General features: G+C 51.7%; 27 non-coding genes and 2 pseudogenes across 27 annotated transcripts; all 29 read right to left on the reverse strand.

Annotated features, from left to right (window-relative positions):
* Positions 1 to 158: 158 nt before the first annotated feature.
* Positions 159 to 271, reverse strand: LOC120437202. Its single transcript, XR_005610901.1, has one exon. It is a non-coding gene; the product is annotated as a U5 spliceosomal RNA (small nuclear RNA).
* A 1,123-nt stretch (positions 272 to 1,394) lies between these two features.
* Positions 1,395 to 1,586, reverse strand: LOC120437284. Its single transcript, XR_005610982.1, has one exon. It is a non-coding gene; the product is annotated as a U2 spliceosomal RNA (small nuclear RNA).
* A 173-nt stretch (positions 1,587 to 1,759) lies between these two features.
* Positions 1,760 to 1,875, reverse strand: LOC120437212. Its single transcript, XR_005610911.1, has one exon. It is a non-coding gene; the product is annotated as a U5 spliceosomal RNA (small nuclear RNA).
* Positions 1,876 to 2,707: 832 nt separating this feature from the next.
* Positions 2,708 to 2,893, reverse strand: LOC120437133. The gene has a single exon (XR_005610847.1). It is a non-coding gene; the product is annotated as a U2 spliceosomal RNA (small nuclear RNA).
* A 181-nt stretch (positions 2,894 to 3,074) lies between these two features.
* On the reverse strand, positions 3,075 to 3,187 carry LOC120437174. Its single transcript, XR_005610874.1, has one exon. It is a non-coding gene; the product is annotated as a U5 spliceosomal RNA (small nuclear RNA).
* An 853-nt stretch (positions 3,188 to 4,040) lies between these two features.
* LOC120437245 lies at positions 4,041 to 4,229 on the reverse strand. The gene has a single exon (XR_005610944.1). It is a non-coding gene; the product is annotated as a U2 spliceosomal RNA (small nuclear RNA).
* A 182-nt stretch (positions 4,230 to 4,411) lies between these two features.
* LOC120437175 lies at positions 4,412 to 4,524 on the reverse strand. The gene has a single exon (XR_005610875.1). It is a non-coding gene; the product is annotated as a U5 spliceosomal RNA (small nuclear RNA).
* A 1,230-nt stretch (positions 4,525 to 5,754) lies between these two features.
* Positions 5,755 to 5,941, reverse strand: LOC120437134. The gene has a single exon (XR_005610848.1). It is a non-coding gene; the product is annotated as a U2 spliceosomal RNA (small nuclear RNA).
* Positions 5,942 to 6,120: 179 nt separating this feature from the next.
* Positions 6,121 to 6,231, reverse strand: LOC120437244. The gene has a single exon (XR_005610943.1). It is a non-coding gene; the product is annotated as a U5 spliceosomal RNA (small nuclear RNA).
* A 928-nt stretch (positions 6,232 to 7,159) lies between these two features.
* On the reverse strand, positions 7,160 to 7,345 carry LOC120437269. The gene has a single exon (XR_005610967.1). It is a non-coding gene; the product is annotated as a U2 spliceosomal RNA (small nuclear RNA).
* Positions 7,346 to 7,521: 176 nt separating this feature from the next.
* Positions 7,522 to 7,636, reverse strand: LOC120437225. The gene has a single exon (XR_005610923.1). It is a non-coding gene; the product is annotated as a U5 spliceosomal RNA (small nuclear RNA).
* A 1,020-nt stretch (positions 7,637 to 8,656) lies between these two features.
* LOC120437166 lies at positions 8,657 to 8,853 on the reverse strand. Its single transcript, XR_005610868.1, has one exon. It is a non-coding gene; the product is annotated as a U2 spliceosomal RNA (small nuclear RNA).
* A 4,893-nt stretch (positions 8,854 to 13,746) lies between these two features.
* LOC120437162 lies at positions 13,747 to 13,846 on the reverse strand (annotated as a pseudogene).
* Positions 13,847 to 14,028: 182 nt separating this feature from the next.
* LOC120437177 lies at positions 14,029 to 14,141 on the reverse strand. The gene has a single exon (XR_005610877.1). It is a non-coding gene; the product is annotated as a U5 spliceosomal RNA (small nuclear RNA).
* A 979-nt stretch (positions 14,142 to 15,120) lies between these two features.
* On the reverse strand, positions 15,121 to 15,306 carry LOC120437256. The gene has a single exon (XR_005610956.1). It is a non-coding gene; the product is annotated as a U2 spliceosomal RNA (small nuclear RNA).
* Positions 15,307 to 15,488: 182 nt separating this feature from the next.
* LOC120437178 lies at positions 15,489 to 15,601 on the reverse strand. The gene has a single exon (XR_005610878.1). It is a non-coding gene; the product is annotated as a U5 spliceosomal RNA (small nuclear RNA).
* Positions 15,602 to 16,918: 1,317 nt separating this feature from the next.
* LOC120437291 lies at positions 16,919 to 17,102 on the reverse strand. Its single transcript, XR_005610989.1, has one exon. It is a non-coding gene; the product is annotated as a U2 spliceosomal RNA (small nuclear RNA).
* Positions 17,103 to 17,286: 184 nt separating this feature from the next.
* Positions 17,287 to 17,400, reverse strand: LOC120437231. Its single transcript, XR_005610929.1, has one exon. It is a non-coding gene; the product is annotated as a U5 spliceosomal RNA (small nuclear RNA).
* Positions 17,401 to 18,407: 1,007 nt separating this feature from the next.
* LOC120437272 lies at positions 18,408 to 18,598 on the reverse strand. The gene has a single exon (XR_005610970.1). It is a non-coding gene; the product is annotated as a U2 spliceosomal RNA (small nuclear RNA).
* A 183-nt stretch (positions 18,599 to 18,781) lies between these two features.
* LOC120437238 lies at positions 18,782 to 18,896 on the reverse strand. The gene has a single exon (XR_005610937.1). It is a non-coding gene; the product is annotated as a U5 spliceosomal RNA (small nuclear RNA).
* A 1,006-nt stretch (positions 18,897 to 19,902) lies between these two features.
* On the reverse strand, positions 19,903 to 20,087 carry LOC120437267. Its single transcript, XR_005610965.1, has one exon. It is a non-coding gene; the product is annotated as a U2 spliceosomal RNA (small nuclear RNA).
* A 180-nt stretch (positions 20,088 to 20,267) lies between these two features.
* On the reverse strand, positions 20,268 to 20,382 carry LOC120437260. The gene has a single exon (XR_005610960.1). It is a non-coding gene; the product is annotated as a U5 spliceosomal RNA (small nuclear RNA).
* A 1,005-nt stretch (positions 20,383 to 21,387) lies between these two features.
* LOC120437278 lies at positions 21,388 to 21,570 on the reverse strand. Its single transcript, XR_005610976.1, has one exon. It is a non-coding gene; the product is annotated as a U2 spliceosomal RNA (small nuclear RNA).
* A 181-nt stretch (positions 21,571 to 21,751) lies between these two features.
* LOC120437179 lies at positions 21,752 to 21,864 on the reverse strand. The gene has a single exon (XR_005610879.1). It is a non-coding gene; the product is annotated as a U5 spliceosomal RNA (small nuclear RNA).
* Positions 21,865 to 22,739: 875 nt separating this feature from the next.
* On the reverse strand, positions 22,740 to 22,924 carry LOC120437273. Its single transcript, XR_005610971.1, has one exon. It is a non-coding gene; the product is annotated as a U2 spliceosomal RNA (small nuclear RNA).
* A 180-nt stretch (positions 22,925 to 23,104) lies between these two features.
* LOC120437262 lies at positions 23,105 to 23,235 on the reverse strand (annotated as a pseudogene).
* A 786-nt stretch (positions 23,236 to 24,021) lies between these two features.
* On the reverse strand, positions 24,022 to 24,206 carry LOC120437149. Its single transcript, XR_005610859.1, has one exon. It is a non-coding gene; the product is annotated as a U2 spliceosomal RNA (small nuclear RNA).
* Positions 24,207 to 24,385: 179 nt separating this feature from the next.
* Positions 24,386 to 24,498, reverse strand: LOC120437203. Its single transcript, XR_005610902.1, has one exon. It is a non-coding gene; the product is annotated as a U5 spliceosomal RNA (small nuclear RNA).
* Positions 24,499 to 25,636: 1,138 nt separating this feature from the next.
* Positions 25,637 to 25,823, reverse strand: LOC120437286. Its single transcript, XR_005610984.1, has one exon. It is a non-coding gene; the product is annotated as a U2 spliceosomal RNA (small nuclear RNA).
* Between the last annotated feature and the right edge of the window lie 76 nt (positions 25,824 to 25,899).

Here is a 25,899-nt window from a genome sequence, read left to right on the forward strand (position 1 = left end):
CTGAGCCGCCTTCTCGGGACACTTCTCGCCAGTGGCGGTGCTCACAGGAGGCAGCCGCTTCAAATCTCCGCCCACCCACAGTACCTCAGAGGCCTGCGGAGCTCCTGGAATTGCGCTGCTTTCTTCTGTTATTTCTTTTGAACAACGAGGAGAGGGCCCAGCCAGACGGCAGACCCTGCCAAAAATAGGTGCAACTCTTTAGCGCTGCTCTCCACGGAAGTCTTTAGTAAAAGGCGAAAGACTTGTACGTTATGAAGAGAAGCCAGAGTGTGTGTTTTTTGCTTGCCTCGCAGGAAGCCGCAGTGACTGCTCGTCCCGGCTTCCGGCGTCCACGGTAGGCCCTGTTTGCTTGGCTGAAGCGGCAGATCTCAGGCCCGCCTGCTCTGCTCCAGAGCTCCACTTTGACAGGAAAGGGGTGACTGGAGAGGATGTTCATGCTTCAGGCTGCTTTCTGGCCCTGGGCTTGGCAGACCTTCATTTCTTTGGCTTGTACGTTATGAAGAGAAGCCAGAGTGTGTGTTTCTTTCCCTCGTCACGGTAGGCACGGTAGGCCCTATTTGCTTGGCCAGATCTCCACTTTGACAGGAAAGGGGTGACTGGAGAGGACGTTCATGGCTTCAGGCTGCTTTCTGGCCCTGGGCTTGGCAGACCTTCATTTCTTTGGTTTGTACGTTATGAAGAGAAGCCAGAGTGTGTGTTTCTTCGCCTCGTCACGGTAGGCCCTATTTGCTTGGCCAGAGCTCCACTTTGACAGGAAAGGGTGACTGGAGAGGACGTTCATGCTTCAGGCTGCTTTCTGGCCCTGGGCTTGGCAGACCTTCATTTCTTTGGTTTGTACGTTATGAAGAGAAGCCAGAGTGTGTGTTTCTTAGCCAGAGTGTTGTTTCTTTCGCCTCGAGCTCCACTTTGACAGGAAAGGGTGACTGGAGAGGCGCATGGTCAGGCTGCTTTCTGGCCCTGGGGCCCTGTTTGCTTTTGGCTTATGAAGAGAAGCCAGAGTGTGTGTTTCTTTTCACTCGCCACGCCTGCTGTTTGCTTGGCCGGCATTTCTGGCTGCTCTGAGCTCCACTTTGACAGGAAAGGGGTGACTGGACTGGAGAGACGCGCTGCTTCAGGCTGCTTTCTGGCCCTGGGCTTGGTAGACCTTCATTTCTTCTGTTTGTACGTTATGAAGAGAAGCCAGAGTGTGTGTTTCTTTCGCCTCGTCACGGTAGACCCTGTTTGCTTGGCCGAGGCGGCATTTCTCAGGCCGCGCCTGCTTCTGCTCTGCTCCAGAGCTCCACTTTGACAGGAGAGGCGTGACTGGAGAGCATGTTCGCCGCTTCAGGCTGCTTTCTGGCTCTTCTCTGGCAGATGTTAATTTGTTTGGCATTCTTGCTTTTGCACAAGGTCAGCAAAGGGGCACCGTTCCGGAGGCGCTGCAATACCGGGCTCGTCGATGCGTGGCAGCGAACGGAGCGAGCCCTTATTCAGCTCCCTGTTCTAAAAATGCGTTTAACACGTTGCCCCGAATCGGGGCGTATCAGATATTAAACTGATAAGAACAGATACTACACTTGATCTTAGCCAAAAGGCCGAGAAGCGATGGCCTGCTACGGGTTCCTGGCTGAGCCCGCCTCGGGACACTTCTCGCTTGTGGCGGTGCTCACAGGGGGCAGCCGCTTCAAATCTCCGCCCACCCACAGTACCTCAGAGGCCTCATGAGCTCCCTGGAATTGCGCGCTGCTTTCTTCTGTTATTTCTTTTGAACAACGAGGAGAGGGCCCAGCCAGCCAGACCCTGCCAAAAATAGGTGCAACTCCTTAGCGCTGCTCTCCACGGAAGTCTTTAGTAAAAGGCGAAAGACTTGTACGTTATGAAGAGAAGCCAGAGTGTGTGTTTCTTTTTGCCTCGCAGGAAGCCGCAGTGACTGCTCGTCCCGGCTTCCGCGTCACGGTAGGCCCTGTTTGCTTGGCTGAAGCGGCAGATCTCAGGCCCCGCCTGCTCTGCTCCAGAGCTCCACTTTGACAGGAAAGGGGTGACTGGAGAGGACGTTCATGCTTCAGGCTGCTTTCTGGCCCTGGGCTTGGCAGACCTTCATTTCTTTGGCTTGTACGTTATGAAGAGAAGCCAGAGTGTGTGTTTCTTTCGCCTCGTCACACGGTAGGCCCTTGTTTTGCTTGGCTGGAGAGGACGTTCGATCTCCAGGCTTTGACAGACCTTCAAAGGAAAGGTGACTGGAGAGGGCGTTCACGGCTTCAGGCTGCTTTCTGGCCCTGGGCTTCAGGCTGCTTTCTGGCCTTCAGACCTTCATTTCTTTGGCTTGTACGTTATGAAGAGAAGCCAGAGTGTGTGTTTCTTTCGCCTCGTCACGGTAGGCCCTATTTGCTTGGCCAGATCTCCACTTTGACAGGAAAGGGGTGACTGGAGAGGACGTTCATGACTTCAGGCTGCTTTCTGGCCCTGGGCTTGGCAGACCTTCATTTCTTTGGTTTGTACGTTATGAAGAGAAGCCAGAGTGTGTGTTTCTTTCGCCTCGTCACGGTAGGCCCTGTTTGCTTGGCTGAAGCGGCATTTCTCAGGCCGCGCCTGCTTCTGCTCTGCTCCAGAGCTCCACTTTGACAGGAGAGGCGTGACTGGAGAGGATGTTCGCCGCTTCAGGCTGCTTTCTGGCTCTTCTCTGGCAGATGTTAATTTGTTTGGCATTCTTGCTTTTGCACAAGGTCAGCAAAGGGGCACCGTTCCCGGGCGCTGCAATACCGGTCGATCGATGCGTGGAGCGAACGGAGCGAGCCCCTTATTCAGCTCCCTGTTCTAAAATGCGTTTATCGTTGCCCCGAATCGGGCGTATCAGATATTAAACTGATAAGAACAGATACTACACTTGATCTTAGCCAAAAGGCCGAGAAGCGATGGCCTGCTACGGGTTCCTGGCTGAGCCGCCTTCTCGGGACACTTCTCGCTTGTGGCGGTGCTCACAGGGAGGCAGCCGCTTCAAATCTCCGCCCACCCACAGTACCTCAGAGGCCTGCGGAGCTCCTGGAATTGCGCGCTGCTTTCTTCTGTTATTTCTTTTGAACAACGAGGAGAGGGCCCAGCCAGACGGCAGACCCTGCCAAAAATAGGTGCAACTCTTTAACGCTGCTCTCCACGGAAGTCTTTAGTAAAAGGCGAAAGACTTGTACGTTATGAAGAGAAGCCAGAGTGTGTGTTTCTTTTGCCTCGCAGCAGGAAGCCGCAGTGACTGCTCGTCCCGGCTTCGGCGTCACGGTAGGCCCTGTTTGCTTGGCTGAAGCGGCAGATCTCAGGCCCGCCTGCTCTGCTCCAGAGCTCCACTTTGACAGGAAAGGGGTGACTGGAGAGGACGTTCGCGACTTCAGGCTGCTTTCTGGCCCTGCTTGGCAGACCTTCATTTCTTTGGCTTGTACGTTATGAAGAGAAGCCAGAGTGTGTGTTTCTTTCCTCGTCACGGTAGGCCCTTGGCCAGATCACGGTAGGCCCTATTTGCTTGGCCAGAGCTCCACTTTGACAGGAAAGGGGTGACTGGAGAGGACGTTGACTGGAGGACTTCAGGCTTCAGGCTGCTTTCTGGCCCTGGGCTTGGCAGACCTTCATTTCTTTGGTTTGTACGTTATGAAGAGAAGCCAGAGTGTGTGTTTCTTTCGCCTCGTCACGGTAGGCCCTGTTTGCTTGGCTTGAGCGGCATTTCTCAGGCAGCTGCTTCTTGCTCTGATCTCCACTTTGACAGGAAAGGGGTGACTGGAGAGGACGTTTCGCGGCTTCAGGCTGCTTTCTGGCCCTGGGCTTGGTAGACCTTCATTTCTTTGGTTTGTACGTTATGAAGAGAAGCCAGAGTGTGTGTTTTTTCGCCGTCACGGTAGGCCCTGTTTGCTTGGCTAAAGCGGCATTTCTCAGGCCGCGCCTGCTTCTGCTCTGCTCCAGAGCTCCACTTTGACAGGAGAGGCGTGACTGGAGAGCATGTTCGCCGCTTCAGGCTGCTTTCTGGCTCTTCTCTGGCAGATGTTAATTTGTTTGGCATTCTTGCTTTTGCACAAGGTCAGCAAAGGGGCACCGTTCCCGGGGCGCTGCAATACCGGTCGATGCGTGGAGCGAACGGAGCGAGCCCCTTATTCAGCTCCCTGTTCTAAAAATGCGTTTAATACGTTGCCCCCGAATCGGGGGCGTATCAGATATTAAACTGATAAGAACAGATACTACACTTGATCTTAGCCAAAAGGCCGAGAAGCGATGGCCTGCTACGGGTTCCTGGCTGAGCCGCCTTCTCGGGACACTTCTCGCTTGTGACGGTGCTCACAGGGAGGCAGCCGCTTCAAATCTCCGCCCACCCACAGTACCTCAGAGGCCTGCGGAGCTCCCTGGAATTGCGCGCTGCTTTCTTCTGTTATTTCTTTTGAACAACGAGGAGAGGGCCCAGCCAGACGGCAGACCCTGCCAAAAATAGGTGCAACTCTTTAACGCTGCTCTCCACGGAAGTCTTTAGTAAAAGGCGAAAGACTTGTACGTTATGAAGAGAAGCCAGAGTGTGTGTTTCTTTTGCCTCGCAGGAAGCCGCAGTGACTGCTCGTCCCGGCTTCCGGCGTCACGGTAGGCCCTGTTTGCTTGGCTGAAGCGGCAGATCTCAGGCCCGCCTGCTCTGCTCCAGAGCTCCACTTTGACAGGAAAGGGGTGACTGGAGAGGACGTTCATGGCTTCAGGCTGCTTTCTGGCCCTGGGCTTGGGCAGCAGACCTTCATTTCTTTGGCTTGTACGTTATGAAGAGAAGGTGTGTTTTTCAGAGTGTGTGTGTTTTTTCTCCACTTTGCCTCGTCACGGTAGGCCCTATTTGCTTGGCCAGATCTCCACTTTGACAGGAAAGGGGTGACTGGAGAGGACGTTCTGTTTGCTTCAGGCTGCTTTCTGGCCCTGCGCTTGGCAGACCTTCATTTCTTTGGTTTGTATGCGTTATGAAGAGAAGCCAGAGTGTGTGTTTCTTTACTTCAGGCTGCCTCGTCACGGTAGGCCCTATTTGCTTGGCCAGAGCTCCACTTTGACAGGAAAGGGGTGACTGGAGAGGGGCGCCGAGCGACTTCAGGCTGCTTTCTGGCCCTGGGCTTGGCAGACCTTCATTTCTTTGGCTTGTACGTTATGAAGAGAAGCCAGAGTGTGTGTTTCTTTCGCCTCGTCACGGTAGGCCCTGTATGCTGCTTTCTCTCAGGCCAGATCTCCACTTTTGACAGGACAGGAAAGGGGTGACTGGAGAGGCGTCGTTCGCGGACTTCAGGCTGCTTTCTGGCCCTGGGCTTGGCAGACCTTCATTTCTTTGGTTTGTACGTTATGAAGAGAAGCCAGAGTGTGTGTTTTTCGCCTCGTCACGGTAGGCCCTGTTTGCTTGGCTGAGGCGGCAGATCTCAGGCACGCCTGCTTCTGCTCTGCTCAGAGCTCCACTTTGACAGGAAAGGGGACTGACTGGAGAGGACTTTCTTGCGGCTTCAGGCTGCTTTCTGGCCCTGGGCTTGGCAGACCTTCATTTCTTTGGTTTGTATGCGTTATGAAGAGAAGCCAGAGTGTGTGTTTCTTTTCGCCTCGTCACGGTAGGCCCTGTTTGCTTGGCTAAGCGGGCATTTCTCAGGCAGCGCCTGCTTCTGCTCTGCTCCAGAGCTCCACTTTGACAGGAGAGGCGTGACTGGAGAGCATGTTCGCCGCTTCAGGCTGCTTTCTGGCTCTTCTCTGGCAGATGTTAATTTGTTTGGCATTCTTGCTTTTGCACAAGGTCAGCAAAGGGGCACCGTTTCCCGGAGGCGCTGCAATACCGGTCGATGCGTGGAGCGAACGGAGCGAGCCCCTTATTCAGCTCCCTGTTCTAAAAATGCGTTTATCGTTGCCCCGAATCGGGCGTATCAGATATTAAACTGATAAGAACAGATACTACACTTGATCTTAGCCAAAAGGCCGGCGATGGCCTGCTACGGGTTCCTGGCTGAGCCGCCTTCTCGGGACACTTCTCGCTTGTGACGGTGCTCACAGGGAGGCAGCCGCTTCAAATCTCCGCCCACCCACAGTACCTCAGAGGCCTGCGGAGCTCCCTGGAATTGCGCTGCTTGCTTTCTTCTGTTATTTCTTTTGAACAACGAGGAGAGGGCCCAGCCAGACGGCAGACCCTGCCAAAAATAGGTGCAACTCTTTAGCGCTGCTCTCCACGGAAGTCTTTAGTAAAAGGCGAAAGACTTGCGTTATGAAGAGAAGCCAGAGTGTGTGTTTCTTTTTGCCTCGCAGGAAGCCGCAGTGACTGCTCGTCCCGGCTTCCGGCGTCACGGTAGGCCCTGTTTGCTTGGCTGAAGCGGCAGATCTCAGGCCCCGCCTGCTCTGCTCCAGAGCTCCACTTTGACAGGAAAGGGGTGACTGGAGAGGACGTTCGCGGCTTCAGGCTGCTTTCTGGCCCTGGGCTTGGCAGACCTTCATTTCTTTGGCTTGTATGCGTTATGAAGAGAAGCCAGAGTGTGTGTTTCTTTCTCTCGTCACGGTAGGGCCCTATTTGCTTGGCCAGATCTCCACTTTGACAGGAAAGGGGTGACTGGAGAGGGCCCTATTTTTCTGGCTTGGCCAGATCTCCACTTTGACAGGAAAGGGGTGACTGGAGAGGGTGTGTTCGCGGCTTCAGGCTGCTTTCTGGGAAAGGGCTTGGAGAGACCTTCATTTCTTTTTCTGGCCCTGGGCTTGGCAGACCTTCATTTCTTTGGTTTGTATGAAGAGAAGCCAGAGTGTGTGTTTCTTTCGCCTCGTCACGGTAGACCCTGTTTGCTTGCTTGGCCGAGCGGCATTTCTCAGGCCCCTGCTTCTGCTCTGCTCCAGAGCTCCACTTTGACAGGAAAGGGGTGACTGGAGAGGACTTTTGCGGCTTCAGGCTGCTTTCTGGCCCTGGGCTTGGTAGACCTTCATTTCTTCTGTTTGTACGTTATGAAGAGAAGCCAGAGTGTGTGTTTCTTTCGCCTCGTCACGGTAGGCCCTGTTTGCTTGGCTAAAGCGGCATTTCTCAGGCCGCGCCTGCTTCTGCTCTGCTCCAGAGCTCCACTTTGACAGGAGAGGCGTGACTGGAGAGCATGTTCGCCGCTTCAGGCTGCTTTCTGGCTCTTCTCTGGCAGATGTTAATTTGTTTGGCATTCTTGCTTTTGCACAAGGTCAGCAAAGGGGCACCGTTCCCGGGGCGCTGCAATACCGGGTCGATGCGTGGAGCGAACGGAGCGAGCCCTTATTCAGCTCCCTGTTCTAAAAATGCGTTTATCGTTGCCCCGAATCGGGGGCGTATCAGATATTAAACTGATAAGAACAGATACTACACTTGATCTTAGCCAAAAGGCCGAGAAGCGATGGCCTGCTACGGGTTCCTGGCTGAGCCGCCTTCTCGGGACACTTCTCGCTTGTGACGGTGCTCACAGGGGGCAGCCGCTTCAAATCTCCGCCCACCCACAGTACCTCAGAGGCCTGCGGAGCTCCCTGAATTGCGCTGCTTTCTTCTGCTATTTCTTTTGAACAACGAGGAGAGGGCCCAGCCAGGCGGCAGACCCTGCCAAAAATAGGTGCAACTCCTTAGCGCTGCTCTCCACGGAAGTCTTTAGTAAAAGGCGAAAGACTTGTACGTTATGAAGAGAAGCCAGAGTGTGTGTTTTTTTGCCTCGCAGGAAGCCACAGTGACTGCTCGTCCCCTGGCTTCCGGTCCACGGTAGGCCCTGTTTGCTTGGCTGAAGCGGCAGATCTCAGGCCCGCCTGCTCTGCTCCAGAGCTCCACTTTGACAGGAAAGGGGTGACTGGAGGAGAGGACGTTCGCGGCTTCAGGCTGCTTTCTGGCCCTGGGCTTGGCAGACCTTCATTTCTTTGGCTTGTACGTTATGAAGAGAAGCCAGAGTGTGTTTTCTTTCACCTCGTCACGGTAGGCCCTATTTGCTTGGCCAGATCTTTGACAGGAAAGGGTGGCTGGAGAGGACGTTCATGGCTTCAGGCTGCTTTCTGGCCCTGAGCTTGGCAGACCTTCAGCCAGTACGTGAAGAGAAGCCAGAGTGTGTTTCTTTCACCTCGTCACGGTAGGCCCTATTTGCTTGGCCAGATCTCCACTTTGACAGGAAAGGGGTGACTGGAGAGGGCGTTCATGCTTTCAGGCTGCTTTCTGGCCCTGGGCTTGGCAGACCTTCATTTCTTTGGTTTGTACGTTATGAAGAGAAGCCAGAGTGTGTGTTTCTTTTGCTCGTCACGGTAGACCCTGTTTGCTTGGCCAGGCGGCATTTCTCTGGAGAGGAGCGCCTGCTTCTGCTTGGCTCAGAGACTCCACTTTGACAGGAAAGGGGTGACTGGAGAGGACTCCACTTTGACAGGAAAGGGGTGACTGGAGAGGACGTTTTCTTTCAGGCTGCTTTCTGGCCCTGGGCTTGGCAGACCTTCATTTCTTTGGTTTGTACGTTATGAAGAGAAGCCAGAGTGTGTGTTTTCTTTCGCCTCGTCACGGTAGGCCCTGTTTGCTTGGCTGAAGCGGCATTTCTCAGGCAGCGCCTGCTTCTGCTCTGCTCCAGAGCTCCACTTTGACAGGAGAGGCGTGACTGGAGAGCATGTTCGCCGCTTCAGGCTGCTTTCTGGCTCTTCTCTGGCAGATGTTAATTTGTTTGGCATTCTTGCTTTTGCACAAGGTCAGCAAAGGGGCACCGTTCCCGGGCGCTGCAATACCGGTCGATGCGTGGAGCGAACGGGCGAGCGAGCCCTTATTCAGCTCCCTGTTCTAAAAATGCGTTTATCGTTGCCCCGAATCGGGCGTATCAGATATTAAACTGATAAGAACAGATTTTTTTTTTTTTTTTTTTTTTTTTTTTTTTTATTTACTTTCCAAACCATTTCCATACTTTACATTTACATTTCACATTTCTCATACATCGTAACATATTATTTTCCAAATCAATGTCATACCTTTATTTCATCACACCTCAATAATAAACATTCTACAGAAAAAAAAAAAAAAAGAAAGGTTAAACAACCGTAAAGTCCCACAAAATAAAGGACCAAAACCAAAATAACAATCACGTTTCTATTATGTCACTCCTTATCACTTACCACCTTTTCTTTTTTGGTGGTTTTAAAAAGATGATTTTCCACCTATCCTTAATTGTGTCGCTTCCCCACCTTTCTAATTCATGCCAGTATATACTTTCAAATTCTTTCTCTATTGCCTTAACTGTTCCTATCTCTCTCCATTTATACACTCCAGTTATATGTCCCTGCCTCGCTTTCCATAATTTAAGTTTTACAATTGATATCAACATACAAATTATTTTATTTTGTTCTTTTCCCACCCCTTTAACCCCAAACGAAGTGATCTCATCATATGTCACATTCTCCAAACAGTTATAACTCTCTTTTACCCCATCCCAAACCTTTTTTGCATATTCACATCCCCATAATACATGTTCAATAGTTTCATCTTCCATACAATTTTCCCTTGGACATACTTTTTGCTTCCCCAGGTTGTGGGCGTACATCGTGACCCTAACTGGTAGCCTTCTATGCAAGTGCAACCAATTAAAATCTTTAAGCCCGTTCTTAAAACTCTTGTCCTGGGCCCGTAACCACACTTCAGAGTTCACCATTACAGGATTGACATTGAGTTTCTGTACCAGTTTCCTATATAATACCTTGTGATTTATCACTGTATCCTCTTCTTTGCATTCCTTATATCTCCTCCCCACTTTACCATTTTCTGGAAATACTCCGGCCTACTCTCAGCTTTAGGGCCTTTATTATCCCACCCTATTAGAAACCGGTATGGTATAGACAGCCAAAACCATATCAGGATTTGGCATTTGTGTATATATGTCTTTTTCAGGAGTATGCATACATTGCTGTAGAATATTGAGTCAAGCTTCAGAGGAACGTTTGGCACATCCTCCCACCTTCTGATATTTCCTGATACATTTGCGCCTTTTTACATATTCATAGCCCCCATATAAACTTAAATATTCCCTCGTTAGTTGAGCTCTATACTTGTGCGGCATCGGAAAAACATAGGCCAAATGTAGCAGCTTTGGCAATACTTCGGCCTTTACGACCAACACTTTCCCTGAGACAGAAAGTTTTCTTGTCTTCCATAATCCCAATTTTTTCTCGACGGCTGCCATCTTCTTTTTTTCCAATTGTACAGTGCATCCCCTCCCGTTCCCAAACGATATTCCTAATCGTCCATAGGACCTTCACACAACATAAAATCACAAATCTTGTCCTTCCTCCCTCCCACTTCCCAAGGTATTTGTACCTAGTCTTCTGCTTATTTATTCTCGATCCAGTTGCTTTTTCATAATCATATAGAATGTCTATCACTCCCCTTAAGCTTTCATCATCTGCCAAATATAATATTGTGTCATCCGCGTGTTGTGATATTTTAAACTCTCACCCGGGGCAGCGTTATCCCTTTAACAACGTAACTCCCCTTATTGCACAAGCCAGGGTTCTGCGTATAAAACAAACAGCACCACAGAGAGCGGGCACCCTTGCCGCAATCCCTCGTTTGCTGCACTTTACCCGTTAAATGCCCATTTATTTTGATTTTTGAATTTATGCCCTTGTATAAGACCTTTACCCATTTTATAATGACCCCACCTAGTCCCAGCCCCTCCATAACCTTCCACAAAAAGGGGTGATCTACTCTGTCGAAAGCTTTCTGCTGGTCCAGGCTCACACATATTGCAGCAATATTTCTCTCTTTTACATATGTGAGTACATCCCTGTGTAGATGTAAGTTCCATGTGATTTTCCTCCCCTGTACCCCACAAGTTTGGTCCATTTCCACTATGTGTGACATGACTCCTGCTAGCCTATTCGCCAAAATCTTACTCAATATTTTATAGTCTACGCACAGCATAGTTAGTGGCCTGTAATTGTCTAAATGCTTCGGATTTCCTTTCTTAAACAGAATAGTCACCACTCCCGTTTTCATGCTTTCCGACATCTCTCCTCCCTCCATGATTTCCTTAAAAACCTCCAGGAGGTGGGTCCCCACCATATCCCAAAAAACCATGTAAAATTCTTTTGTTAAACCGTCTATGCCAGGCACCTTACCGGCCTTCATTGTCTTAACCACATTATACGCCTCCCCTACCGTCAATTCCCCCCCCAGCTTGTCATTTTCTTCTTCGGGTAACCTCCTCCTTAAAGATCTTATAAAACTCTCCCCTTCCCTCATCCAAGCTCTCCTTTGTAAACAAATTACCATAATATTCTTCCACCGTTCTTAACAATTCATCTTTCCCCCTTATCACCTTTCCATCCCTCTCCAGTTCCGTTATCACCACCCTCTTATCCCTAGTCTTCATTTTGCTAAAAAAGTATGAGGAGCATTTCTCATTCTCCTCATACTCTTCCTGTTTTAATTTATATATTACGGCTCTCGCTTTCCTCTCAAGTAGTTCCTCCTGTCTTATTTTTAAATTTTCCAAGTACCCTTCCTTTTGAACCTCCTTTCCTTATTTTCCATAACATAGATTTTTCTATCTCCTTCTGTATTGTATCGAACTCTTTCTTTCGAAATTTTGACCTCTCTGTACAATATTCAACCGTAAACTTTTTGATTTTTTTCTTTATGTCCTCCCACCAAGCCACATTGTTACTGTATAAACTTTTCATCTCGGCCCATATCGGGAAAATTTTTATGAAACCCTCCCTATAGGCTTTCTCTGCGAGGACATCATTATTAAACTTCCAGTACCCTTTTCCAAAATCCGGCCCTGCTATCTCGAGCTCCACATCAACTGCTTGATGATCTGTAAAAAGGGCCGGTATTGTTTTTCCCTCTATTATTTTGCACTCTTTCCCTACTAAAATGTAATCTAACCTACTCTTCCCCCCCCTTGTGTTCTTCCAAGTATACCCCACTTGCTTTCCCAGTAGCTTCCCCATTACGTCAATTAAACCATATTTTTTAATGAAGGTCCTAAAGGGGAGGGAAAACTTTTCCCTTTCCAAGGAGCAATTAAAGTCCCCTCCCACAATAATATCTTTTCTAGTCAAAAAACAAGTATCCATTTTTTGAAAAAGGTCCTTACGTAGCCCAGGCTCCACTTGTGCATATACATTTATTATCCGGCATTGAGTCCCGTTTTTATCGATATCCACCACCATTACCCTTCCTTGTATTACAGTAAAGCTCTCAATTATCCGGATATCTTTATCCCCACATAACACCCCAACTCCAGACCCATGTACCCCCCCAATGCTCCAAGAAGCTTCCCCTCCCCTCCATTCCTCAGTAAACAAAGCAACATCCCCCTCATCTCTCAGGTGAACTTCCTGAACCAAACAAACATCAAAATTATGACACAATAAAAATTCATAAACAATTTTCCTCTTTCGGGCATTTTTAGCCCCCTAACATTCAGGGTAATTATCCGTAGTTTTCCCATACCATAAACAAAAAGCAAGTGGAGCACTAGGACAAGAAAGAAAATAAAGAAAAAAAAATAATGAGTCTCATAATTTATTTTACCTCCTCTCTTGGGTTCACTAATTGTCCATATTGGTGTGTGACAGAAGGTCTTTTATGAAAGAGTCCTCTGACTGTTCTTCGCTCTCACCTTCCTCTTCCTTATCTCCATCACTTGTCACGTCACTTAGGGGGGTATGCATGCACTCAGTCTGTGTTCCCCTCCACGCATACCCCTCAACATTTACACCTTCCTCCAAAACCTCCTCCCTAATATCCTGGTCTCTTTGCTCACCATGTTCAGGAAAGGCGGCTGGACTCACCTTTCTCCTCCTTTTAGCAGACTTTCTCCGTGGCTTTCCGACCACTTCCCAACCTTTTTGGGGTTCCTCCCCCTGCTGTACTTTCTCACCATCTTGCTCATGGCTCCTCTCTCCCTCCTCCTCACTTCGCTCCGTCCCCTCCTCTACTCCTTCTACTTTGTCCTCATTAGCCTGATTTCCAGCAGCTGGTGGTGGCTCCTGAGGCCTTGCTCCTTCACCAGAGTCTGTTTCCTCTTCACTACGTTTTTCCCCAATAAGTCCAGTCTTTACCACAGTAGAATAAGGCCGTGGCTTAGTACAGTCTCTCGCCATATGCTCTTCCGAATCACATAAATGGCATCTCCTGGGCTCCTTGCAGTCCCTCGTAATGTGTCCAAGCTTGCCACAACTCCTACACCTCACCTGGTCGCATTGTTCCGCATTATGTCCAACACTCCCGCATTTCCTACATGCTTGGGGCTGCCCTGCGTAAACAAGGAAGCCTCTGTCCGCTCCAATAGAAAAAACAGCAGGTGGGTGACAATATCCATCTTCGCTATTCATATCCGCACTCAGTTTAATGCGAAATTGTCTCTTTCCGGTCCATATGCCCAGACCGTCCTGTATCTTTCGTACTCCTGGAAGAACAGTAACGTATCTCCCTAGAAAGTACCTTATAGTCTCTTCCGTGACCCATGGGTTATACATATGTATCGTTAAAATTCTGTAATCATTGCGATACAAAGGGGTCACCATATATCTGCGCAGTTCTCTATCTTCTTCCACAATACACTTCCTTCTCACTTCTTCCGCATATTCTCCTGTAGTGAATGTCACATCATAGTGCTTACTTGCGGTGCTCTGTTGTAGGCAGAATATTTCCTCCGGCTGTATCTTCAAGGCTTCAAAAAGGATTCTCCGTCCAAAAGTTATCCTGTCATGAAATTGAGTATCTTTCTCCATGAGTTCAAATCTCAGCGTATTCCTCGTTCCAGAAGTCCTTGCGTCCCTCTCGGAAAAAGCTGGCCGACGACGCGTCGCCATCTCTCTTGCTTCCCGCCTCTTCTGATAAGAACAGATACTACACTTGATCTTAGCCAAAAGGCCGAGAAGCGATGGCCTGCTACGGGTTCCTGGCTGAGCCGCCTTCTCGGGACACTTCTCGCTTGTGACGGTGCTCACAGGGAGGCAGCCGCTTCAAATCTCCGCCCACCCACAGTACCTCAGAGGCCTGCGGAGCTCCCTGGAATTGCGCGCTGCTTTCTTCTGTTATTTCTTTTGAACAACGAGGAGAGGGCCCAGCCAGACGGCAGACCCTGCCAAAAATAGGTGCAACTCTTTAACGCTGCTCTCCACGGAAGTCTTTAGTAAAAGGCGAAAGACTTGTACGTTATGAAGAGAAGCCAGAGTGTGTGTTTCTTTTGCCTCGCAGGAAGCCGCAGTGACTGCTCGTCCCGGCTTCCGGCGTCACGGTAGGCCCTGTTTGCTTGGCTGAAGCGGCAGATCTCAGGCCCCGCCTGCTCTGCTCCAGAGCTCCACTTTGACAGGAAAGGGGTGACTGGAGAGGACGTTCGCGGCTTCAGGCTGCTTTCTGGCCCTGGGCTTGGCAGACCTTCATTTCTTTGGCTTGTACGTTATGAAGAGAAGCCAGAGTGTGTGTTTCTTTCGCCTCGTCACGGTAGGCCCTATTTGCTTGGCCAGATCTCCACTTTGACAGGAAAGGGGTGACTGGAGAGGACGTTTCATGCTTCAGGCTGCTTTCTGGCCCTGGGCTTGGCAGACCTTCATTTCTTTGGTTTGTACGTTATGAAGAGAAGCCAGAGTGTGTGTTTCTTTCGCCTCGTCACGGTAGGCCCTATTTGCTTGGCCAGATCTCCACTTTGACAGGAAAGGGTGACTGAGAGGACGTTCGCGACTTCAGGCTGCTTTCTGGCCTGGGCTTGGCAGACCTTCATTTCTTTGGTTTGTACGTTATGAAGAGAAGCAGGCTGTGTTTCTTTCCCTGGGCTTGGCAGACCTTCATTTTTTGCTTGGCCTTCATTTCTTTGGTTTGTGCTTCTGCTCTGCTCCAGAGCTCCACTTTGACAGAAAAGGGGTGACTGGAGAGGACTGTGTCAGGCTTTCTTTGGGCTTGGTAGACCTTCATTTCTTCTGTTTGTACGTTATGAAGAGAAGCCAGAGTGTGTGTTTCTTTCGCCTCGTCACGGTAGGCCCTGTTTGCTTGGCTAAAGCGGCATTTCTCAGGCCGCGCCTGCTTCTGCTCTGCTCCAGAGCTCCACTTTGACAGGAGAGGCGTGACTGGAGAGCATGTTCGCCGCTTCAGGCTGCTTTCTGGCTCTTCTCTGGCAGATGTTAATTTGTTTGGCATTCTTGCTTTTGCACAAGGTCAGCAAAGGGGGCACCGTTCCCGGAGGCGCTGCAATACCGGGTCGATGCGTGGAGCGAACGGAGCGAGCCCCTTATTCAGCTCCCTGTTCTAAAATGCGTTTATCGTTGCCCCGAATCGGGGCGTATCAGATATTAAACTGATAAGAACAGATACTACACTTGATCTTAGCCAAAAGGCCGAGAAGCGATGGCCTGCTACGGGTTCCTGGCTGAGCCGCCTTCTCGGGACACTTCTCGCTTGTGACGGTGCTCACAGGGAGGCAGCCGCTTCAAATCTCCGCCCACCCACAGTACCTCAGAGGCCTGCGGAGCTCCCTGGAATTGCGCGCTGCTTTCTTCTGTTATTTCTTTTGAACAACGAGGAGAGGGCCCAGCCAGACGGCAGACCCTGCCAAAAATAGGTGCAACTCTTTAACGCTGCTCTCCACGGAAGTCTTTAGTAAAAGGCGAAAGACTTGTACGTTATGAAGAGAAGCCAGAGTGTGTGTTTCTTTTGCCTCGCAGGAAGCCGCAGTGACTGCTCGTCCCGGCTTCCGGCGTCCACGGTAAACCCTGTTTGCTTGGCTGAAGCGGCAGATCTCAGGCCCCGCCTGCTCTGCTCCAGAGCTCCACTTTGACAGGAAAGGGGTGACTGGAGAGGACGTTCGCGGCTTCAGGCTGCTTTCTGGCCCTGGGCTTGGCAGACCTTCACTTCTTTGGCTTGTACGTTATGAAGAGAAGCCAGAGTGTGTGTTTCTTTCGCCTCGTCACGGTAGGCCCTATTTGCTTGGCCAGATCTCCACTTTGACAGGAAAGGGGTGACTGGAGAGGACGGCTGCTTCCCTGGCTTCAGGCTGCTTTCTGGCCCTGGGCTTGGCAGACCTTCATTTCTTTGGTTTGTACGTTATGAAGAGAAGCCAGAGTGTGTGTTTCTTTCGCCTCGTCACGGTAGACCCTGTTTGCGGTAGGCCCTGTTTTGCTTGGCCAGAGCTCCACTTTGACAGGAAAGGGGTGACTGGAGAGGACGTTCGCGGCTTCAGGCTGCTTTCTGGCCCTGGGCTTGGCAGACCTTCATTTCTTTGCCTTGTATGCGTTATGAAGAGAAGCCAGAGTGTGTGTTTCTCTTCTTCTCGTCACGGTAGGCCCTATTTGCTTGGCCAGAGCCACTGCTTGGCCAGATCTGCTCAGCTTTGACAGGAAAGGGGTGACTGGAGAGGGCGTTCATGCTTCAGGCTGCTTTCTGGCCCTGAAGCCAGAGTGTGTGACCTTTCGCCTGCCACGGTAGGGTTTGCTGATCTTATGAAGAAAGCCAGAGTGGTGACTCGTTTCGTTCCTTCAGGCTGCTTTCTGGCCCTGGGCATTTTCTTTGGTTTGTATGCGTTATGAAGAGAAGCCAGAGTGTGTGTTTCTTTTCCTCCTGTTTACGGTAGACCCTGTTTGCTTGGCAGAGGCGGCATTTCTCAGGCAGCGCCTGCTTCTGCTCTGCTCCAGAGCTCCACTTTGACAGGAAAGGGGTGACTGGAGAGGACTTTTGGACTTCAAGGCTGCTTTCTGGCCCTGGGCTTGGTAGACCTTCATTTCTTCTGTTTGTACGTTATGAAGAGAAGCCAGAGTGTGTGTTTCTTTCGCCTCGTCACGGTAGGCCCTGTTTGCTTGGCTAAAGCGGCATTTCTCAGGCCGCGCCTGCTTCTGCTCTGCTCCAGAGCTCCACTTTGACAGGAGAGGCGTGACTGGAGAGCATGTTCGCCGCTTCAGGCTGCTTTCTGGCTCTTCTCTGGCAGATGTTAATTTGTTTGGCATTCTTGCTTTTGCACAAGGTCAGCAAAGGGGCACCGCTTCCCGGGGCGCTGCAATACCGGGTCGATGCGTGGAGCGAACGGAGCGAGCCCCTTATTCAGCTCCCTGTTCTAAAAATGCGTTTATCGTTGCCCCGAATCGGGCGTATCAGATATTAAACTGATAAGAACAGATACTACACTTGATCTTAGCCAAAAGGCCGAAGCGATGGCCTGCTACGGGTTCCTGGCTGAGCCGCCTTCTCGGGACACTTCTCCAGCTTGTGGCGGTGCTCACAGGGAGGCAGCCGCTTCAAATCTCCGCCCACCCACAGTACCTCAGAGGCCTGCGGAGCTCCCTGGATTGCGCTGCTTGCTTTCTTCTGTTATTTCTTTTGAACAACGAGGAGGGGCCCAGCCAGACGGCAGACCCTGCCAAAAATAGGTGCAACTCTTTAGCGCTGCTCTCCACGGAAGTCTTTAGTAAAAGGCGAAAGACTTGTACGTTATGAAGAAGAAGCCAGAGTGTGTGTTTCTTTTTTCGCCTCGCAGGAAGCCGCAGTGACTGCTCGTCCCTTTGGCTTCCAGGTGTCACGGTAGGCCCTGTTTGCTTGGCTGAAGCGGCAGATCTCAGGCCCGCCTGCTGCTGCTCCAGAGCTCCACTTTGACAGGAAAGGGGTGACTGGAGAGGACGTTCGCGCTTCAGGCTGCTTTCTGGCCCTGGGCTTGGCAGACCTTCATTTCTTTGGCTTGTACGTTATGAAGAGAAGCCAGAGTGTGTGTTTCTTCGCCTCGTCACGGTAGGCCCTATTTGCTTGGCCAGAGCTCCACTTTGACAGGAAAGGGGTGACTGGAGAGGACGTTCATGGCTTCAGGCTGCTTTCTGGCCCTGGGCTTGGCAGACCTTCATTTCTTTGGTTTGTACGTTATGAAGAGAAGCCAGAGTGTGTGTTTCTTTCGCCTCGTCACGGTAGGCCCTATTTGCTTGGCCAGATCTCCACTTTGACAGGAAAGGGGTGACTGGAGAGGACGTTCATGCTTTCAGGCTGCTTTCTGGCCCTGGGCTTGGCAGACCTTCATTTCTTTGGTTTGTACGTTATGAAGAGAAGCCAGAGTGTGTGTTTCTTCGCCTCGTCACGGTAGACCCTGTTTGCTTGGCCGAGGCGGCATTTCTCAGGCCGCGCCTGCTTCTGCTCTGCTCCAGAGCTCCACTTTGACAGGAAAGGGGTGACTGGAGAGGACTTTTGCGGCTTCAGGCTGCTTTCTGGCCCTGGGCTTGGTAGACCTTCATTTCTTCTGTTTGTACGTTATGAAGAGAAGCCAGAGTGTGTGTTTCTTTTCGCCTCGTCACGGTAGGCCCTGTTTGCTTGGCTAAAGGGCATTTCTCAGGCAGCGCCTGCTTCTGCTCTGCTCCAGAGCTCCACTTTGACAGGAGAGGCGTGACTGGAGAGCATGTTCGCCGCTTCAGGCTGCTTTCTGGCTCTTCTCTGGCAGATGTTAATTTGTTTGGCATTCTTGCTTTTGCACAAGGTCAGCAAAGGGGGCACCGTTCCCGGAGGCGCTGCAATACCGGGTCGATGCGTGGAGCGAACGGAGCGAGCCCCTTATTCAGCTCCCTGTTCTAAAAATGCGTTTAATACGTTGCCCCCGAATCGGGGGCGTATCAGATATTAAACTGATAAGAACAGATACTACACTTGATCTTAGCCAAAAGGCCGAGAAGCGATGGCCTGCTACGGGTTCCTGGCTGAGCCGCCTTCTCGGGACACTTCTTCTCGCCAGACGGTGCTCACAGGGAGGCAGCCGCTTCAAATCTCCGCCCACCCACAGTACCTCAGAGGCCTGCGGAGCTCCCTGGAATTGCGCGCTGCTTTCTTCTGTTATTTCTTTTGAACAACGAGGAGAGGGCCCAGCCAGACGGCAGACCCTGCCAAAAATAGGTGCAACTCTTTAACGCTGCTCTCCACGGAAGTCTTTAGTAAAAGGCGAAAGACTTGTATGCGTTATGAAGAGAAGCCAGAGTGTGTGTTTCTTTTTGCCTCGCAGGAAGCCGCAGTGACTGCTCGTCCCGGCTTCCGGCGTCACGGTAGGCCTGTTTGCTTGGCTGAAGGGCAGATCTCAGGCCCGCCTGCTCTGCTCCAGAGCTCCACTTTGACAGGAAAGGGGTGAGAGGTTCGCGAGGCTGCGTTCGGGCAGCTTCAGGCTGCTTTCTGCCCTGGGGGCAGACCTTCATTTCTTTGGCTTGTACGTTATGAAGAGAAGCCAGAGTGTGTGTTTCTTTCGCCTCGTCACGGTAGGCCCTATTTGCTTGGCCAGAGCTCCACTTTGACAGGAAAGGGGTGACTGGAGAGGGCGTTCATGCTTCAGGCTGCTTTCTGGCCCTGGGCTTGGCAGACCTTCATTTCTTTGGTTTTGTACGTTATGAAGAGAAGCCAGAGTGTGTGTTTCTTTCGCCTCGTCACGGTAGGCCCTATTTGCTTGGCCAGATCTCCACTTTGACAGGAAAGGGGTGACTGGAGAGGACGTTCGCGGCTTCAGGCTGCTTTCTGGCCCTGGGCTTGGCAGACCTTCATTTCTTTGGTTTGTATGCGTTATGAAGAGAAGCCAGAGTGTGTGTTTCTTTCGCCTCGTCACGGTAGACCCTGTTTGCTTGGCGAGCGGCGGCATTTCTCAGGCCGCCTGCTTTGCTCTGCTCAGAGCTCCACTTTGACAGGAAAGGGTGACTGGAGAGGACTTTCTTGCGGCTTCAGGCTGCTTTCTGGCCCTGGGCTTGGTAGACCTTCATTTCTTCTGTTTGTACGTTATGAAGAGAAGCCAGAGTGTGTGTTTCTTTTTCGCCTCGTCACGGTAGGCCCTGTTTGCTTGGCTAAAGCGGCATTTCTCAGGCAGCGCCTGCTTCTGCTCTGCTCCAGAGCTCCACTTTGACAGGAGAGGCGTGACTGGAGAGCATGTTCGCCGCTTCAGGCTGCTTTCTGGCTCTTCTCTGGCAGATGTTAATTTGTTTGGCATTCTTGCTTTTGCACAAGGTCAGCAAAGGGGCACCGTTCCCGGGGCGCTGCAATACCGGGTCGATGCGTGGAGCGAACGGAGCGAGCCCCTTATTCAGCTCCCTGTTCTAAAAATGCGTTTATCGTTGCCCCGAATCGGGCGTATCAGATATTAAACTGATAAGAACAGATACTACACTTGATCTTAGCCAAAAGGCCGAGAAGCGATGGCCTGCTACGGGTTCCTGGCTGAGCCGCCTTCTCGGGACACTTCTCGCTTGTGGCGGTGTGCTCACAGGGGCAGCCGCTTCAAATCTCCGCCCACCCACAGTACCTCAGAGGCCTGCGGAGCTCCCTGGAATTGCGCTGCTTTCTTCTGTTATTTCTTTTGAACAACGAGGAGAGGGCCCAGCCAGACGGCAGACCCTGCCAAAAATAGGTGCAACTCTTTAACGCTGCTCTCCACGGAAGTCTTTAGTAAAGGCGAAAAGACTTGTACGCGTTATGAAGAGAAGCCAGAGTGTGTGTTTCTTTTGCCTCGCAGGAAGCCGCAGTGACTGCTCGTCCCGGCTTCCGGCGTCACGGTGGCCCTGTTTGCTTGGCTGAAGCGGCAGATCTCAGGCCCGCCTGCTCTGCTCCAGAGCTCCACTTTGACAGGAAAGGGGTGACTGGAGAGGACGTTCGCGGCTTCAGGCTGCTTTCTGGCCCTGGGCTTGGCAGACCTTCATTTCTTTTTGGCTTGTGCGTTATGAAGAGAAGCCAGAGTGTGTGTTTCTTTCGCCTCGCTGGTCACGGTAGGCCCTATTTGCTTGGCCAGATCTCCACTTTGACAGGAAAGGGGTGACTGGAGAGGACGTTCATGGCTTCAGGCTGCTTTCTGGCCCTGGGCTTGGCAGACCTTCATTTCTTTGGTTTGTACGTTATGAAGAGAAGCCAGAGTGTGTGTTTCTTTTCGCCTCGTCACGGTAGGCCCTATTTGCTTGGCCAGATCTCCACTTTGACAGGAAAGGGGTGACTGGAGAGGGGCGTTCATGACTTCAGGCTGCTTTCTGGCCCTGGGCTTGGCAGACCTTCATTTCTTTGGTTTGTACGTTATGAAGAGAAGCCAGAGTGTGTGTTTCTTTCGCCTCGTCACGGTAGACCCTGTTTGCTTGGCCCTGAGCGGCATTTCTCAGCTGCTTTGCTGCTCTGCTCAGAGCTCCACTTTGACAGGAAAGGGGTGACTGGAGAGGACTTTTGCGGCTTCAGGCTGCTTTCTGGCCCTGGGCTTGGTAGACCTTCATTTTCTTCTGTTTGTATGCGTTATGAAGAGAAGCCAGAGTGTGTGTTTCTTTCGCCTCGTCACGGTAGGCCCTGTTTGCTTGGCTAAGCGGCATTTCTCAGGCCGCGCCTGCTTCTGCTCTGCTCCAGAGCTCCACTTTGACAGGAGAGGCGTGACTGGAGAGCATGTTCGCCGCTTCAGGCTGCTTTCTGGCTCTTCTCTGGCAGATGTTAATTTGTTTGGCATTCTTGCTTTTGCACAAGGTCAGCAAAGGGGCACCGTTCCCGGGGCGCTGCAATACCGGGTCGATGCGTGGAGCGAACGGAGCGAGCCCCTTATTCAGCTCCCTGTTCTAAAAATGCGTTTATCGTTGCCCCGAATCGGGGCGTATCAGATATTAAACTGATAAGAACAGATACTACACTTGATCTTAGCCAAAAGGCCGAGCGATGGCCTGCTACGGGTTCCTGGCTGAGCCGCCTTCTCGGGACACTTCTCGCCAGTGACGGTGCTCACAGGGAGGCAGCCGCTTCAAATCTCCGCCCACCCAGTGTACCTCAGAGGCCTGCGGAGCTCCCTGGAATGCGCGCTGCTTTCTTCTGTTATTTCTTTTGAACAACGAGGAGAGGGCCCAGCCAGACGGCAGACCCTGCCAAAAATAGGTGCAACTCTTTAACGCTGCTCTCCACGGAAGTCTTTAGTAAAAGGCGAAAGACTTGTACGTTATGAAGAGAAGCCAGAGTGTGTGTTTCTTTTGCCTCGCAGGAAGCCGCAGTGACTGCTCGTCCCGGCTTCCGGCGTCACGGTAGGCCCTGTTTGCTTGGCTGAAGCGGCAGATCTCAGGCCCGCCTGCTCTGCTCCAGAGCTCCACTTTGACAGGAAAGGGGTGACTGGAGAGGGCGTTCATGCTTCAGGCTGCTTTCTGGCCCTGGGCTTGGCAGACCTTCATTTCTTTGGCTTGTACGTTATGAAGAGAAGCCAGAGTGTGTGTTTCTTTCGCCTCGTCACGGTAGGCCCTATTTGCTTGGCCAGATCTCCACTTTGACAGGAAAGGGGTGACTGGAGAGGGCGTTCATGCTTCAGGCTGCTTTCTGGCCCTGGGCTTGGCAGACCTTCATTTCTTTGGTTTGTACGTTATGAAGAGAAGCCAGAGTGTGTGTTTCTTTCGCCTCGTCACGGTAGGCCCTATTTGCTTGGCCAGCCAGATCTCCACTTTGACAGGAAAGGGCTCCACTTTGACAGGAAAGGGACTGGAGAGGACGTCATGCTTCAGGCTGCTTTCTGGCCCTGGGCTTGGCAGACCTTCATTTCTTTGGTTTGTACGTTATGAAGAGAAGCCAGAGTGTGTGTTTCTTTCGCCTCGTCCACGGTAGGCCCTGTTTGCTTGGCTGAGCGACAGGAATTTCTGAGGCAGCGCCTGCTTCTGCTCTGCTGCTGCTGGCCCTGGGCTTGTAGAGACCTTCATTTCTTTGAGAGAGGTAGGCGTGACTGGAGAGCATGTTCCACTTTGACAGGAGAGGCGTGACTGGAGAGCATGTTCGCCAGCGCTTCAGGCTGCTTTCTGGCTCTTCTCTGGCAGATGTTAATTTGTTTGGCATTCTTGCTTTTGCACAAGGTCAGCAAAGGGGCACCGTTCCCGGGCGCTGCAATACCGGGTCGATGCGTGGAGCGAACGGGCGAGCCCCTTATTCAGCTCCCTGTTCTAAAAATGCGTTTATCGTTGCCCCGAATCGGGGGCGTATCAGATATTAAACTGATAAGAACAGATACTACACTTGATCTTAGCCAAAAGGCCGAGAAGCGATGGCCTGCTACGGGTTCCTGGCTGAGCCGCCTTCTCGGGACACTTCTCGCTTGTGACGGTGCTCACAGGAGGCAGCCGCTTCAAATCTCCGCCCACCCACAGTACCTCAGAGGCCTGCGGAGCTCCCTGGAATGCGCCATTGCTTTCTTCTGTTATTTCTTTTGAACAACGAGGAGAGGGCCAGCCAGACGGCAGACCCTGCCAAAAATAGGTGCAACTCTTTAACGCTGCTCTCCACGAAGTCTCCACGGAAGTCTTTAGTAAAGGCGAAAGACTTGTACGTTATGAAGAGAAGAAGAGAAGCCAGAGTGTGTGTTTTTTTGCCTCGCAGGAGCGGCCGCAGTGACTGCTCGTCCCGGCTTCCGACAGCCACGGTAGGCCCTGTTTGCTTGGCTGAAGCGGCAGATCTCAGGCCTTCCTTTCTTTGCTCCAGAGCTCCACTTTGACAGGAAAGGGGTGACTGGAGAGGGCGTCATGGCTTCAGGCTGCTTTCTGGCCCTGGGCTTGCAGACCTTCATTTCTTTGGCCCTGTACGTTCATTTCTTTGGCTTGATGAAGAAAGCCAGAGTGTGTGTTTCTTCACGGTAGACCTCGTCACGGTAGGCCCTATTTGCTTGGCCAGATCTCCACTTTGACAGGAAAGGGGTGACTGGAGAGGACGTTCGCGACTTCAGGCTGCTTTCTGGCCCTGGGCTTGGCAGACCTTCATTTCTTTGGCCTGGGCTTGAAAGAGAAGCCAGAGTTCATTTCTTTGGTTTGTACGTTATGAAGAGAAGCCAGAAAGTGTGTGGAGAGGACTTTCTTTCAGGCTGCTTTCTGGCCCTGTTTGTACGTTATGAAGAGAAGCCAGAGTGCACGTCACGGTAGGCCCTGTTTGCTTGGCTAAGCCAGGCATGTTTTCTTTCGCCTCGCACGGTAGGCCCTGTTTGCTTGGCTAAAGCTGCATTTCTCAGGCCGCTGCTTCTGCTCTGCTCCAGAGCTCCACTTTGACAGGAGAGGCGTGACTGGAGAGCATGTTCGCCGCTTCAGGCTGCTTTCTGGCTCTTCTCTGGCAGATGTTAATTTGTTTGGCATTCTTGCTTTTGCACAAGGTCAGCAAAGGGGCACACCGCTTCCGGGCGCTGCAATACCGGTCGATGCGTGGAGCGAACGGAGCGAGCCCCTTATTCAGCTCCCTGTTCTAAAATGCGCGTTTACGTTGCCCCGAATCGGGGCGTATCAGATATTAAACTGATAAGAACAGATAGATACTACTTGATCTTAGCCAAAAGGCCGAGCGCGGCCTGCTACGGGTTCCTGGCTGAGCCGCCTTCTCGGGACACTTCTCGCTTGTGACGGTGCTCACAGGGAGGCAGCCGCTTCAAATCTCCGCCCACCCACAGTACCTCAGAGGCCTGCATGGAGCTCCCTGGAATTGCGCTGCTTTCTTCTGTTATTTCTTTTGAACAACGAGGAGAGGGCCCAGCCAGACGGCAGACCCTGCCAAAAATAGGTGCAACTCTTTAGCGCTGCTCTCCACGGAAGTCTTTAGTAAAAGGCGAAAGACTTGTACGTTATGAAGAGAAGCCAGAGTGTGTGTTTCTTTTGCCTCGCAGGAAGCCGCAGTGTGACTGCTCGTCCCGGCTTCCGCGTCACGGTAGGCCCTGTTTGCTTGGCTGAAGCGGCAGATCTCAGGCCCGCCTGCTCTGCTCCAGAGCTCCACTTTGACAGGAAAGGGGTGACTGGAGAGGACGTTCGCGCTTCAGGCTGCTTTCTGGCCCTGGGCTTGGCAGACCTTCATTTCTTTGGCTTGTACGTTATGAAGAGAAGCCAGAGTGTGTGTTTCTTTCGCCTCGTCACGGTAGGCCCTATTTGCTTGGCCAGATCTCCACTTTGACAGGAAAGGGGTGACTGGAGAGGACGATCTGCTATTGCGGCTTCAGGCTGCTTTCTGGCCCTGCGCTTGGCAGACCTTCATTTCTTTGGTTTGTACGCGTATGAAGAGAAGCCAGAGTGTGTGTTTCTTCGCCTCGTCACGGTAGGCCCTATTTGCTTGGCCAGAGCTCTCCACTTTGACAGGAAAGGGGTGACTGGAGAGGACGTTCATGACTTCAGGCTGCTTTCTGGCCCTGCGCTTGGCAGACCTTCATTTCTTTGGCTTGTACGTTATGAAGAGAAGCCAGAGTGTGTGTTTTTTCGCCTCGTCACGGTAGGCCCTATTTGCTTGGCCAGATCTCCACTTTGACAGGAAAGGGGGGGTGACTGGAGAGGGCGTTCATGGCTTCAGGCTGCTTTCTGGCCCTGGGCTTGGCAGACCTTCATTTCTTTGGCTTGTACGTTATGAAGAGAAGCCAGAGTGTGTGTTTCTTTTTCCTCACGGTAGGCCCTACTTGCTTGGCCAGATCTCCACTTTGACAGGAAAGGGGTGACTGGAGAGGACTTTTGCGGCTTCAGGCTGCTTTCTGGCCCTGGGCTTGGCAGACCTTCATTTCTTTGGTTTGTACGTTATGAAGAGAAGCCAGAGTGTGTGTTTCTTTCGCCTCGTCACGGGTAGGCCCTGTTTGCTTGGCTGAAGCGGCATTTCTCAGGCAGCGCCTGCTTCTGCTCTGCTCCAGAGCTCCACTTTGACAGGAGAGGCGTGACTGGAGAGCATGTTCGCCGCTTCAGGCTGCTTTCTGGCTCTTCTCTGGCAGATGTTAATTTGTTTGGCATTCTTGCTTTTGCACAAGGTCAGCAAAGGGGCACCGTTCCGGAGGCGCTGCAATACCGGGTCGATGCGTGGAGCGAACGGAGCGAGCCCCTTATTCAGCTCCCTGTTCTAAAAATGCGTTTATCGTTGCCCCGAATCGGGGCGTATCAGATATTAAACTGATAAGAACAGATACTACACTTGATCTTAGCCAAAAGGCCGGCGATGGCCTGCTACGGGTTCCTGGCTGAGCCGCCTTCTCGGGACACTTCTCGCAGTGGCGGTGCTCACAGGGGGGCAGCCGCTTC

Source organism: Oreochromis aureus, unplaced genomic scaffold, assembly GCF_013358895.1.
Source record: "Oreochromis aureus strain Israel breed Guangdong unplaced genomic scaffold, ZZ_aureus HiC_scaffold_59, whole genome shotgun sequence".
NCBI lineage: Eukaryota > Metazoa > Chordata > Actinopteri > Cichliformes > Cichlidae > Oreochromis > Oreochromis aureus.